Source organism: Gossypium hirsutum, chromosome A01 (genome assembly GCF_007990345.1).
Source record: "Gossypium hirsutum isolate 1008001.06 chromosome A01, Gossypium_hirsutum_v2.1, whole genome shotgun sequence".
Taxonomy (NCBI): domain Eukaryota; kingdom Viridiplantae; phylum Streptophyta; class Magnoliopsida; order Malvales; family Malvaceae; genus Gossypium; species Gossypium hirsutum.
Window position 1 is genome coordinate 52,665,613 of NC_053424.1, and position 13,331 is coordinate 52,678,943.

Consider the following 13,331-nt stretch of genomic DNA (forward strand, 5'->3'; position numbering starts at 1 on the left):
TCATATGTTTTATGCAGAGATAGTGTTTTAAAGTTTCTATTTTTCACAGAATCATAGTCTAGCTACAGTCTCGGTATTCTAGAGTTTTTAGTATTGCCCTAGCTACAATAATATGGTCTCATTTCTATCTACAGTAATATCTTAATACAATATAGTATGAGTAACAGGAATACTTGCCATCTTGGGCCGGAGATTCAGTGTGCCACCTACTCAGAATCAAATTTTTGAAAACTGGATATGCTACCCTTGAAATCATTTATTTGTAGGAAGAAAATCTAAAACTTTTTTTTAAAACCCATTCCACAGCCGAGTTGTTGCAACTTGGCTCTGATACCACTAAATGTAACACCTCAAAATCGGCCAAGACGTTACGGCCGAATCCGATGTGTCACATTGAAGCGTTACTGTATAGGTCATGTCTTATCTAAAATCTTTCTTAGTGATTTAAGGGTATTTTCGTTATAGATTAAAGTGAATGGAAGCTGTGCACCAGGTAGGATGCCGGAAAAAGAGGAGGTGAGTCTATTAGACTGCTTAAGTACCAAGCTCTCTACGGATCCACTCCTAGACATGCACACAACCATTGCCACACTTTAACTGAATGATTGTTCAGGAAAAACCATTTCATTTTAAGCCTTTGAAAACATTTATTAATTTTTTGAAAACGTTTTCATTTCGGAAGCTTTGTCTTGTTTCACGATATTTTAAAATCAGGCAATCTCTTTTAAAAATGCGCCCTAGAGCTATTCAATTTCAAACATTTAAATCCATATCATGCCTAAGCTAATAATCATACTAAAGCAATTAAAAATAATTGAAGCGGCCTTATTACAACTTAAAACCCAAAGCAATTAAAGTAAATGAAACTAATCCAATCATAAGAAGAAAATTGAGCTTGCAAAACATGTAGCCACTCCAAATCCCTCTTAGCTCCAAGTCCACTATGGTTGGGGGCTACCTGCACGGATAAAATTAAGGGGTGAGTTTGGAAAACTCAGTGTGTAAAATAACCCAACGATAGTCCAGAGCAGTTCAAACCATAGAAACAGATTAAGTTGGGCCTTAGCCCTATACAGAATTTAGAATGAAGACCATAGGCTCATAACAGAAACAGAACAGATATATCTTGTATGCAGAAAACCCAACCCATATCCATCCGTATACACCCCCGTGCCAACCTTACACCATGTGGGGAGAGTACTCGACCCACCCATCCGCTACACGTGACAAATTTTGCAGCATGGCTGTGAGAACAAATATTGTGAAAGAGTCACCAGATACAGATATTATGGCAGAGTCACTAGAAACAGATATTTGTGGCAGAGCCACCAGATCAGATATTTGTGGCAGAGCCACCAGAACGCTTCCTCCATCAATATAACCCATATCCCACGCAACAGATATACATGTCATGGCATACAACAAATAGAATCAGAATATCATGCATTTCAGTCAAAATTAACCCTAGGGGTATAATGGTAATTTTGCACCTAGGGGTATAATGGTAATTTTCATACTTAAGGGTATTTTAGTAAATTTAACTATTTTAGGGTTTGCACTCATATTACAGCCATTAACACATTAACAGAAACACTTACCGAGAATTTTTACAGAATTGGGCCTGTTGGCCCATTAACTCGATTTCGGCCCATTTAGCCCGAATACACCGAAGTGCACGAAATTGCGCACTCTATAATCATACCTCTTGTGATTACCAAAATTAACAACCAAACCATCTCACGAGCGCTCGCACGCTCGCAAGTTCACAAAATGCTGGCTTTTCGGCATTTTGACTTTTCGGCTTTTACTGATCTAGTCTATGAGTGGGTGTTGTTTACGCACCTGATTTGCGACAAATGCTACCGAAATCTCCCACAAAATCCTACAATCGTTACTAGAAATATCAGATCCAAAATACAATGGCAACCATCATAAACTTACTTACCATAATCGGCCATCAATACCTATGGCCCTTGAGATCCTACCTTTGCCAAAACTAGAGACTAGATCTATATCTAGTCGTTCCACTTGTCCAAGCCTTCGATCAGAAGCCTCTGGATCACACTAACACCAAAACAAATCATTTGTTACAACCCTTAGAGCCTTAAGCTCCAATCGACAGCCTCCTTATGCCTTTAAGGATTTTGGCTTTTCTAAAACCTAAAATAAAGAATAGATCTAAGTACCTACCTCAGGTTCTTTCAACCAAAACGATTCCACTTCAATTCCTACTCAGATCTGATGCAGATCCAGCCTTTAAACACTAGCAGAAATCGAATCTTAGAGATCTAAAGATTCGGCTATATGTCCTTAAAAACTATGTTGTTTTTGGCTTTTGGAACTATGAAGAGGAAGATGATTTGGTATGGTGGTTTTTGCAGTGGTATTGCCGACAGGGGTTGAGGTTTATAGGATGTGAAAATCAGCAAAAAGAGGTGGAGAAAAAAAGGAGGATTTTGACTAGAAGAAATCGGCAGAAGAAACAACTTTCAGGATTTTGACTTTTTTGGCAATCGACTATAGAGGATTAGAAAAAGAATGGGAATGAAAGAGGAGATGAGTAGAATGGTAGGAATGTTTCAGCCAGAGTAGAAAAGAAGGAGAAAAAGAAAATAGAAGAAGAGAGGAGAAGAGAAGGAAGAATTCGGCACTCAGGAGATCTAACTTTGTGTTTTTTGGCTTTTTGCGACACTGAGAGGCGAATAGAATGAAAGTGAAGGCTCTAGGTGGCTAACCCTAATTCGGCAAAGCAAAAAGAAAATAAAGCTTGCCCTAATGGCCATTCAGACCCACAGTCCAACCTTCCCAAAGCCCTAGCCAAATTTCCACTTAAGCTCTATCACATGCCCGGCATATGCACAAAAAAATAAAAGTAACAACACGCTTACCTTGTGACTTGAACTCTGGCTCCCCTAATCATCCACACGTCACTCCCCAAAGACCTAGGTGGCGCCACATGCCACTTTACCACATATCTTTTTGTGTCCTATTTTACCACCTCAATTTTAAAAGCCCATATCGCCAGAACCCTCTCTAATTCAGGAATTGCGTCAAATTAAATTTACTCTTCGGCCTTTTAAAGGCCCACCAACATACTTAGACCCACACCAGACAGTCGAAACACAGTATTTCTAAATTTCATTGAAAATTACATAAATCCTGAAAATTGGGGCGTTACAGTGTTGCAGGCCTTGTAACTCTCTGACCTGCCACACACAGCCGTGTGACAGCCGTGTCCCAATCTGTTTGCACCCAATTTTGACCCAAAAATCATGTCATTTTAAGACCAAACTATACCTATTTACCACTACAATTATGCACACATTCAATAGAACTAGGCACTACTCCAACACACCTAATTATACCAAATCAACAACCTATCATCCAACCAATATGCCATTTAAAGGCACCACATAAATATATACTAAACATTTAGTCTCAAAAATGATCAAAACACCTACTTTATAAGAAATTAAGCAAATAAATATTTCACTATGATTAAATCCACTTCATTCAACAACCAGACATCAAGGTGCTCATCTATGCATTATATATGTATAGTTGTTTCATCAATAAAAAACATATCCTAAGCAAAACACACATATCATTCATGAACTACATCTATCAACATTTCAAAACCACATATTTATCTATATCATTCATGAACTACCCAAAGATACAAAGACTACCAACTTAGATGGATAATGTGAATTGGTTGGTTGATCTTTTAAAAGATTTAGGAATGTTTATCTACAAAACAATCCACAAAAATCCCGTAAGCTTACATAGTTTAGTAAGGACATAGTATAACATTTAATCTAAATACAATAAGACATTATTCACATATTATTTAATTCCTAAAATTTCAAGAACACAACTGTTGAGATTATGCAATGGTATAATGTTCTCAAACACACTAGAATAAAATCAGGAGCATGTGTATGCCTTCAAGAGTACCGAAGTACTAACAATAGCATGAATGTGCATTCAGGGGTACCGAAGTACAAACCGAGGCACAAATGAGTATTTATGGGTACCGAAGTACAAACAGGGGCACGAATGTGCATTCAGGTGATGAATATATATAAATACATTAACTAAAAAATAATAATATAAGATTACAAGAAGAATTTCATTTATATATGAAATACTATGAACTTACCTCTAAAGCACTTCTGGTTTAAACACAGGGACTACTCCGTAATTTTTCTATTCCATTGATTATTATCTTTTTTAATCAACTCCTGATCTATACGGCAATGAAATACAATCTATTAAATTCACATGCAACTCAATGCATATGACCCTTATTTCTAGTCCAAAATATTCCAAATTCCACACATTAACCTATGAATTCTAGCATTTAAACAATTCAACCCTTCAATCAAAACTAACAAAAAATCACATTACAAAACAATCCAAAAACAAAGGCAAGTCTTCACACTCATCATTATCATCAAGAATAATCAATATTCACCAATGGCAACATTCAAAATTTTTAACAGTTTTAAAAACGAAGGTTCGGGTTAGCTGGACTTAGTTGCAATGATTTCAAAAATATAAAAATCATTAAAAACGAAACACAAAATCATACCATGCAACGGATTTTGACCTAGCCGAACTTCAGACTTCCCCTTCCATGGAGAATTCGATTGAAGAAAAATAATAATAAGAGGAAGATGATAGTATTTTAACATTTGCTTTGTTTTTATTTAACTAATTACCAATTTACCCTTACTAATTTAACTTTAAAAACAACTAAATCATGTCCATTTTTGTCCACTAACAGTAAGGATAGTATAATTACTATCTATATCTTTTATATTTCCTTTCCATAGCCATTTATCCTTTTAAACTAATAAATACTTACTTTTTCACCTTTTACGATTTAATTTTTTTAACCTAATTAACCATTTAAACATCAAAATTTGTTAACAAAATTTTAATACGACCTTAATATAATCCTATAGACATTAAATAAATATTAAAATAATAATTCACTCGTCAGAATTGTGGTCTCGAACCCACTGTTTTTGACACCACTGAAAACGGGCGGTCACAACTCTCTCCCCTTTTGTAAATTTTGTCCTCGAAATTGTTACCTGGGAATAAGTTTGGATACTGTTGTTTCATTGATTCCTCGATTTTCTTGTAACACCCCTAACCCGTATCTGTCACCGGATTAAGTTTACGAGGCATTAGTTAACTAAAAACAAATTTTCGAACAACCACACATATATATATAAGTTACATCCATATAAATAAAGCATAAATTCCATTAAATATTAAACACGATTCCAATAATCATAATATAATTATAAACTCTCACCAATCTCAAACATAAATAACATCTTTTGCACATTCTCAAAATAAAACCAATCAAAATTTATTACATAACTTAATAAGTAATAACACATTCAACCTAATATATATATATTGACATGTTTGAATATACTATTATAGAACAGATACATATTGCATACTTGCCATAGATTTCAAGACTACACTTAACAATTGAATTTAAACCAATAATAGGCTAAAACCATCATGAAAAATTTTCCTAACTCATTACCTTACATATCCGAATCTCATTAATTAATATACATACACATCCAAATTTTATATCATGGAACAAATGCTGAATTACAAATTATAATAAAAACAAAACATAATTATTGCATACCATGTTATAAACATATTAAAACATATTTATATCAAATTCGAATATAACAAAACAACCTTAGATGCCAAATCTCTTACAACACATTGACTAAATACAACCACCTAATACATTTATACTTTTATCCATACATATCATAACCGAACCATCCACACAAAATCAACCAAACATTAACTTATTCCAAAACATATAATACCTATCTCAGACATCATTCACTTTTAGCATATAACATTATAATCAAACAATTTCAAACCACAATCAAACATAACCGAATTATCAATACCAAACTCATTAAACATTATAAATAAGCATACATGTAACCAAAACTAAGCATAATTACTAAGCCATTTTCGCATGACTTTATACAATGACCAAAGTTCATCAATTCAAAACATAATCCAGTCTATACATGCCACAAGTTCAAACATATACTTTTAAAAATACCTAAGGTTGACGATAGTGTGGATGACTTCGATGACGATCCCCGAACTCGTAACTTACAACCAAAATCTATAAAATAGAGTAACAAAAACACACAGAGTAAGCTAACTTAGCTTAGTAAGCTTTAAGCAAATTAAACAACTCAAATGAATAATCAAAACATTTCAAACAAGTCGAATTGTATCATTAATGTTATACTTTAGCGCAAATAAGTTACCTTGGCCGAATACTAATATTTCTCATTTAGCATAATATTATTCAACTTTTCATTCCCAAAATAACACTATCTCAATTATGCTTACATTCATACATATATGCTCATGAATTAAACTAAACTTTATAAACCAACATCATTCATTTGGTCTATTATAGAAAATCAAATATAATATCACATATGTATACACCTATTTGGCTGAATATTCAAGATCCAATATATCATCTCATAAATACTTACTTGTATGGCCGAATACTCAATGTTCATTATATCATCACATATGGCCAAAAATACAAGTACAATATATCATCATATATGACCGAATATACAAGCTCAATATAACATCAAATGTAGTCAAATATTCAAGTTTAATATAACATCACATGTGGCCAAATATACAAGTTCAATATATCATCACATATGTACATACCAAAATGGTCGAATATACAAGGTCATTTAGATCAACTTACATGCTCAATTTCCACATCAATGTGAAGTCTTATAGGCATAGGCTTGAAAATAAATCACTGGTATAAAACTTGCTGGCATAAACCTGAATTACACACCGGTACAAGGCTTGCTAGACCCAATGTCTGATATTTATTCACCGACATTAGGCCTGCTAAGCATAAAGCCCGATTATAATCGCCAGCACAAGGCTTGCTAGGCTCAAAGCCCGAATATCACTATTACAAAGTTGTTTCGTACACAACTCCCATAACAAAAATTCCAAATATTTCATATCAATCATACGGACTTTCGAATGATATAACTTAGTAGAATTAAACCCAAATACAATATTTCTATACTTAAACACATTCGGCTAGCTCTTTTATGAATCTATAGATTCCAAAACAGCATATTAAACATGATTACATTCAATATAAATGATGTTTAATTGCTTAAAAACTTACCTCGGATATCGACGAACGTTGTAAATCGGCTATTCAACTATTTTTGTTTTTCCCCAATCCAAGTCCGATTTCTTTTGTTCTTGATCTATCTAATTTCAAATTTACCTCATTTAAACAAAATTTCATTCAATTTAATCCAACAACACATAAATGGGAAAATTACCATTTTACCCCTGATATTTCATACTTTTACAAATCAATCCTAATTGCACAAAACACAAATTACACAAAATCTCACTACATCATAGTTAGGCCAAATCTTCCTTATGCTTATACTAATCCATATATTTCATTTATTTTGCATTTTAGTCCTTCAATTTATTATTTTTGCAATTTAGTCCTAATAATTCAAAATCATCAAAAACTCTAATACAAAACATATTAATCCAAAACACATCATTCATAATTTATCATCAAACATCACAAATATTCAACAAAATAAAAAATTCAAGCATGGTTCGGGTAGTACTTGAAGCAACAATCTCAAAAACGTAAAAATTATCAAAAATCGAAGTAAAACATACCTTAAATTTGAATCAACAATGGTCGAATACCTGGTTACTTATTCTTTTCTTTCTTCTTTTATTTTCGGTAATAACAAAACAATATGAAACCTTATTTTATTTATTTAGTTTATGATATATTATATATTATTTCATAAGTTACCATATTAAACTTTGTTAATTAATACAAAACCAATATATACAAAGGTCATAGCCACCCATGCTATAATTAAAAGGCAAATTTGCATCATAAATACTTGAAATTAAAAAGCCACTAACACTTCAGTCCTTATGGTTTAAACTATCAAGTTTTCATTTTACGCGATTAAGCCCTTTTATTTAATTAAGCACACAAACAATCAAATTTTCATACGAAACTTTCACACATGCTAATTCACATATAATAAACACGGAAAATAATATTTAAATATTTTTTTCTAACTCAGATTCGTGGTCTCGAAGCCACCATTCTGATTAGGGTCTAAATTGGACTGTTACAACTCTCCCCCCATAGGGATTTTCGTCCCTGAAAATCTTACCGTTGAATAGGTTCAGATAACGCTCTTTCATTGTATCTTCTGACTCCCACGTTGCTTCCTCAACTCCGTGTTTATGCCACAGTACTTTAACCAATGAAATTTTCTTATTTCGTAACTCTTTAATCTCATGAGCCAGAATACAAATCGGTGCCACAGTGCTTTAACCAATGGAATTTTCTTATTTCGTAACTCTTTAATCTCATTAGCAAGAGTACGAATCGATTTTTCCTCGTACGCTATATCGAGCTTAATCTCAATTTTGGTCACACTAATCACGTGTGAAGGATCGGATCGATATATACGAAGCATTGAAACATGGAATACATTATGGATCTTTTCTAGCTCAGGTGGCAATTGCAGTCTATACGCAACCGGTCCAATCCTCTCTATAATCTCGTACGGTCCAATAAATCTCGGACTCAATTTTCCTTTACGACGGAATTTGAGTATTTTCTTCCACGGTGAGACTTTCAAAAACACTCTATCCCCGATCTGAAACTCTATGTCTTTACGTTTCAAATCTGTATATGATTTCTGATGATCTGATGCTGTTTTCAGACTTTTGCGGATAACTTTTACCTTCCGTTCAGTTTCTCTAATCAAATCAACCCCGTGTATCTTATTTTCACTTAGCTCAGTCCAGTACAATGGTGTACGACATTTTTGACCGTACCAAGCGTCATAAGGTGCCATTTTGATACTCGATTGAAAACTGTTATTATACGCAAATTCAATCAGAGGTAGGTACCGTTCCCACGTACCTTCGAACTCGAGAATGCAATATCTCAACATATCCTTAATTATCTGAATGATTTGCTCAGACTAAACATCTGTCTGGGGATGAAAAGTAGTGCTAAACTACAGTTTAGTACCTAATGCAGCTTTCCAAAACCGCGATGTAAACCTTGGATCTTTATCTGACACAATAGAATTAGGTACCCTGTGAAGTCTAACAATCTGAGAAACATATAACTCAGTAAGTTTATCAAGCGGATACTCTGTACGAACTAGAACAAAGTGAGTCGATTTAGTCAATCTATTCAGAATAACCCAGATTGCATCTTTCTTACTCAGTGACATCGGTAAACCAGATACAAAATCCATCGTAGCTCTGTCCCATTCCATTCAGGTATCATGATCGGCTAAAGCAATCTAGAAGGTACCTGATGCTCGGCTTTTACTTGTTGATAGACTTAACATTTCAATACGAAATTAGAAATGTCTCATTTCATACCTTGCCACCAATAATATTGCTTTAGATCATTATACATGTTCGTACTACCTGGGTGAACAGATAACCGACTGTTGTGAGCTTCATTCAAAATCATCTAAATCAACTCTGTATTTCTCAAAACACATATTCAGTTTCTGAATCTCAAACAGTCATCAACATCAACTCAAAACTCTATATTAGCATTTGAATCACATTGAGCCCGTTTCACTATCAAATCATTGTTGATTTTCTGAGCTTTACAAATCTACTGAATAAATAACGGTCTTGCTTTTAACTCAGCTATTATCGCACCATCATCTGACATAGCTATATGTGCATTCATTGCGTGGAAAGCAAACAAGGATTTTTTACTTAGAGCATCAGCAACAATATTAGCTTTTACCAGATGATAATCAATCACTAGCTCATAATCTTTCAGCAACTCTAACCATCGGGGTTGTCTCAAATTCAAATCTTTATGAGTCATCAAATACTTTAGACTTTTATGATCGAAATAAACATGGAATTTTTCACCGATCAAATAGTGACGCCATATTTTCAATGCAAACACAATAGCTGCCAATTCTAGATCGTGTGTCGGATAATTCCTTTTATGTGGCTTTAATTCTCTCAAGGCATAAGCTATAACTTTGCCTTCTTGCACCAAAGCACAGCCCAAACCATTTAAAGATGTATCACTATATATAAAAAATTCTTTACCCGATTCCGGCTGAACTAGCACTAGAGCTTTGGTTAAAAGAGTTTTCAACTGATCAAAACTTTTTTGGCAATTTTCTGAGCAGTCAAAGTTAACATCTTTTTGCATTAGTTTGGTCATTGGGGTTGCAATCATCAAGAACCCTTTCACAAATCGTCTATAGTAACCAACAAGTCCCAGAAAACTTCAGACTTCAGAAACATTTCTCGAAGGTTTCCAGTCAAGTATTGCTCAAATTTTACTCGGATCAACCCGAATACCTAATGCTGAAGCAACATATCCCAGAAAACTAACTTTGTGTAACTAGAACTCACATATACTAAACTTCGCATACAACTATTTTTCTCGCAAAGTCTGTAGCACAAGTCTCAAATGCTTGGCATGTTCGGTTTCGTTACGGGAGTAGATCAGTATATCATCAATGAACACAACCACAAACCGATCTAAATACTACCTGAAGATTCGATTCATCAAATCCATTAAAACAGCAGGTGCATTAGTAAGTCCGAACGACATAACTAGAAACTCATAATGTCTGTATCTCGTAAAAAAGTAGTTTTTGGCACATCGGAGTCTCTGACTCGCAACTGATAATAACCCGATCTCAAATCTATCTTTGAAAACACTGAAGCCCCTTTCAGTTGATTGAACAGGTTATCAAACTGTGGTAACGGGTATTTATTCTTTATAGTCACCTTATTTAGCTGGCGGTAATCAATACACATTCTCATAGTTTCATCTTTCTTTTTCACAAATAGAACTGGCGCACCCCAGGGAGAAAAACTCAGTCGTGAAAAATCTCTATCTGTTAACTCTTGCAACTGTGCTTTCAACTCTTTTAATTCAATAGGTGCCACTCGATACGGAGCTATTGAAATCGAAGACATCCCCGGTACTAATTCAATACCAAAGTCTACCTCTCGGATAGATGGCAAACTCGGTAATTCTTCAGGAAACACGTCCGGATACTCATACAAAACTAGTACAGATTCAATCTTCTTTTCAGTTACTTTACTATCAAGCATATAAGCAAAGTAAGCTTCATAACCATTAGCTTCATAACCATTTCTCGCATACTTTCGAGCTAACATCAAAGATATTACTGCTGGTAAACTATTCAGATCATTAGATTCAATCCGAATAATCTTGTTGTTCTGACTTCTCAAATCAATGGTCTTTCTTTTGCAATTAACAATGGCATCATGCAAAGTCAACCAATCCATACCCAAAATTATATCAAACTCGTCGAAAGGTAACAACATCAAATCGGCCGGAAAGCATGAATCTCAAATCATCAACGGGAAATTTTTACACATTTTGTAAACCAGAACACACCGGCCCAGGGGGTTTGACACTCAAATCGTAAACTCAGTAGACTCAATTGGAAAAGTCTTACTGAATACTAATGTTTCACACAAATATAGATGAATCGAACTAAGGTCAATCAATGCAATAACACTAGTATCATAAAGAGTGAAAGTACCGGTAAGAACATCTGGGGAAGAAGCATCCTCATGAGCGTGTATAGCATTTGCTCTGGCAGGTGCACGAGCCTCAGATCGAACCACTGTATCTTTCCTCCCTTTCTAACTGCGACCTGCATTACTCGAATGTCTAGGTGGTCTGCATCGCACTGAAATGATACTCGGTCTCGCATTCTGAACAGTGTTTTACTCGGCTAACATCGGACAATCTCGGATAAAATATTCCATCGATCCACATTTAAAAGAAGACCGATCATCATTAGCTTTAACCTCTTTGGCCCCGTGTTTTCTGATTTTATCTATAGGAGGCCTGTTAAATCTCATCGGATCAATCATCGGATGTAACAGCCCTAATTCGACCCTAGTCGGAATGTGGTTTCGGGACCACAAAACCGAGTCATAAAATTTAGTTAAAATTTTGCATATCTTATATGTGTGATAGTACTTGTACAAAATTTGATGTTTTAATTTTATATTAGGAATGTGAATTTTGCTTGAAAGGATCTAGTTGAAAGACTTGGAAAATTATGATAGGTAAATAAGTAAGGACCAAATAGTATTAAAGTGGGAAAGTGTTGTCCTTGCATGTCAAATTAGCCAAACTAAAGCATAGTGGCCGGCCATGCTATGGGTGGAAACATGTCTCCAACATGTTATGCTAGTGATGTATGTTAAGAAAAATAAAATAATGAGCATGGTGATTAAATAATGAAAGGAAGGGTGATGAAAAAAAAAATATGGTCTCATCCATACCCCCTTGTTGCCGTGAATTGAAGAAAGAAAAAAAAAAGTGTTCATTCTTGAACATCTTTGGCCGAATAGAGGAAAGAAAGGAAGGGGAAAAGCTTGAGAAAATCGGCTATGGTGGTTTGCTAGACTAAGGTATGTTTGATGTTGTCCTTGAGATGCATGCATGTTTTAGTAATTGACTTGAGTTCTAAATAGCCCATGTTCAAATCTTGAATCTTGTTGGTAACATGAGCAATCGGTCATGAGAAAGTGTTCAAGAAATGGTTGTTGTTCATGTTATTTGGATGAGAAATGGTGAGTTTTGTTGTTTCATGTTAAAGTTAGATGAATGATGATAGAGGAGTGTTTGAACTATAAAAAGAATCGGCTACCTTGTTATGAGCTAGGGCCGAATGTGAGTTTGGTTGTGTTTGAATATTACATGCTTGGTAGAATGGTGGATGAAGGTGCCGAATGTATGTTGGATTGATAGAGTCTCCAAATTGATTTTATGTGTGTATGCATGACCGAATATACGTGGTCACATGAGTAAGGAAATGAGTTATTTGATATGTGGTAAAAGTTAAGTACTAAATCGAAGGTTGCTAAAATTGCCATTTCTTTAGCCGAATATGTGTTTGATCAATGAAGGAATTGTTGAAGAATATAGGTGAACTTGGTGAGAGTATTCGGCTTAGTGTATAAATGATATAAAGATTTTAGGAAATTGCTTTGGTTAGGTGTATGTATGATTTAGTATATTCGGCAATATACTTAAAGTGGGTACATGATATTACATTATAATTATTGAGCTTAAGTATATGGATATGTGTATATGTGGTCATATAATGACATTTTGGTTTGAAAATTTAATGATATGTGATTGCCGAATGTGA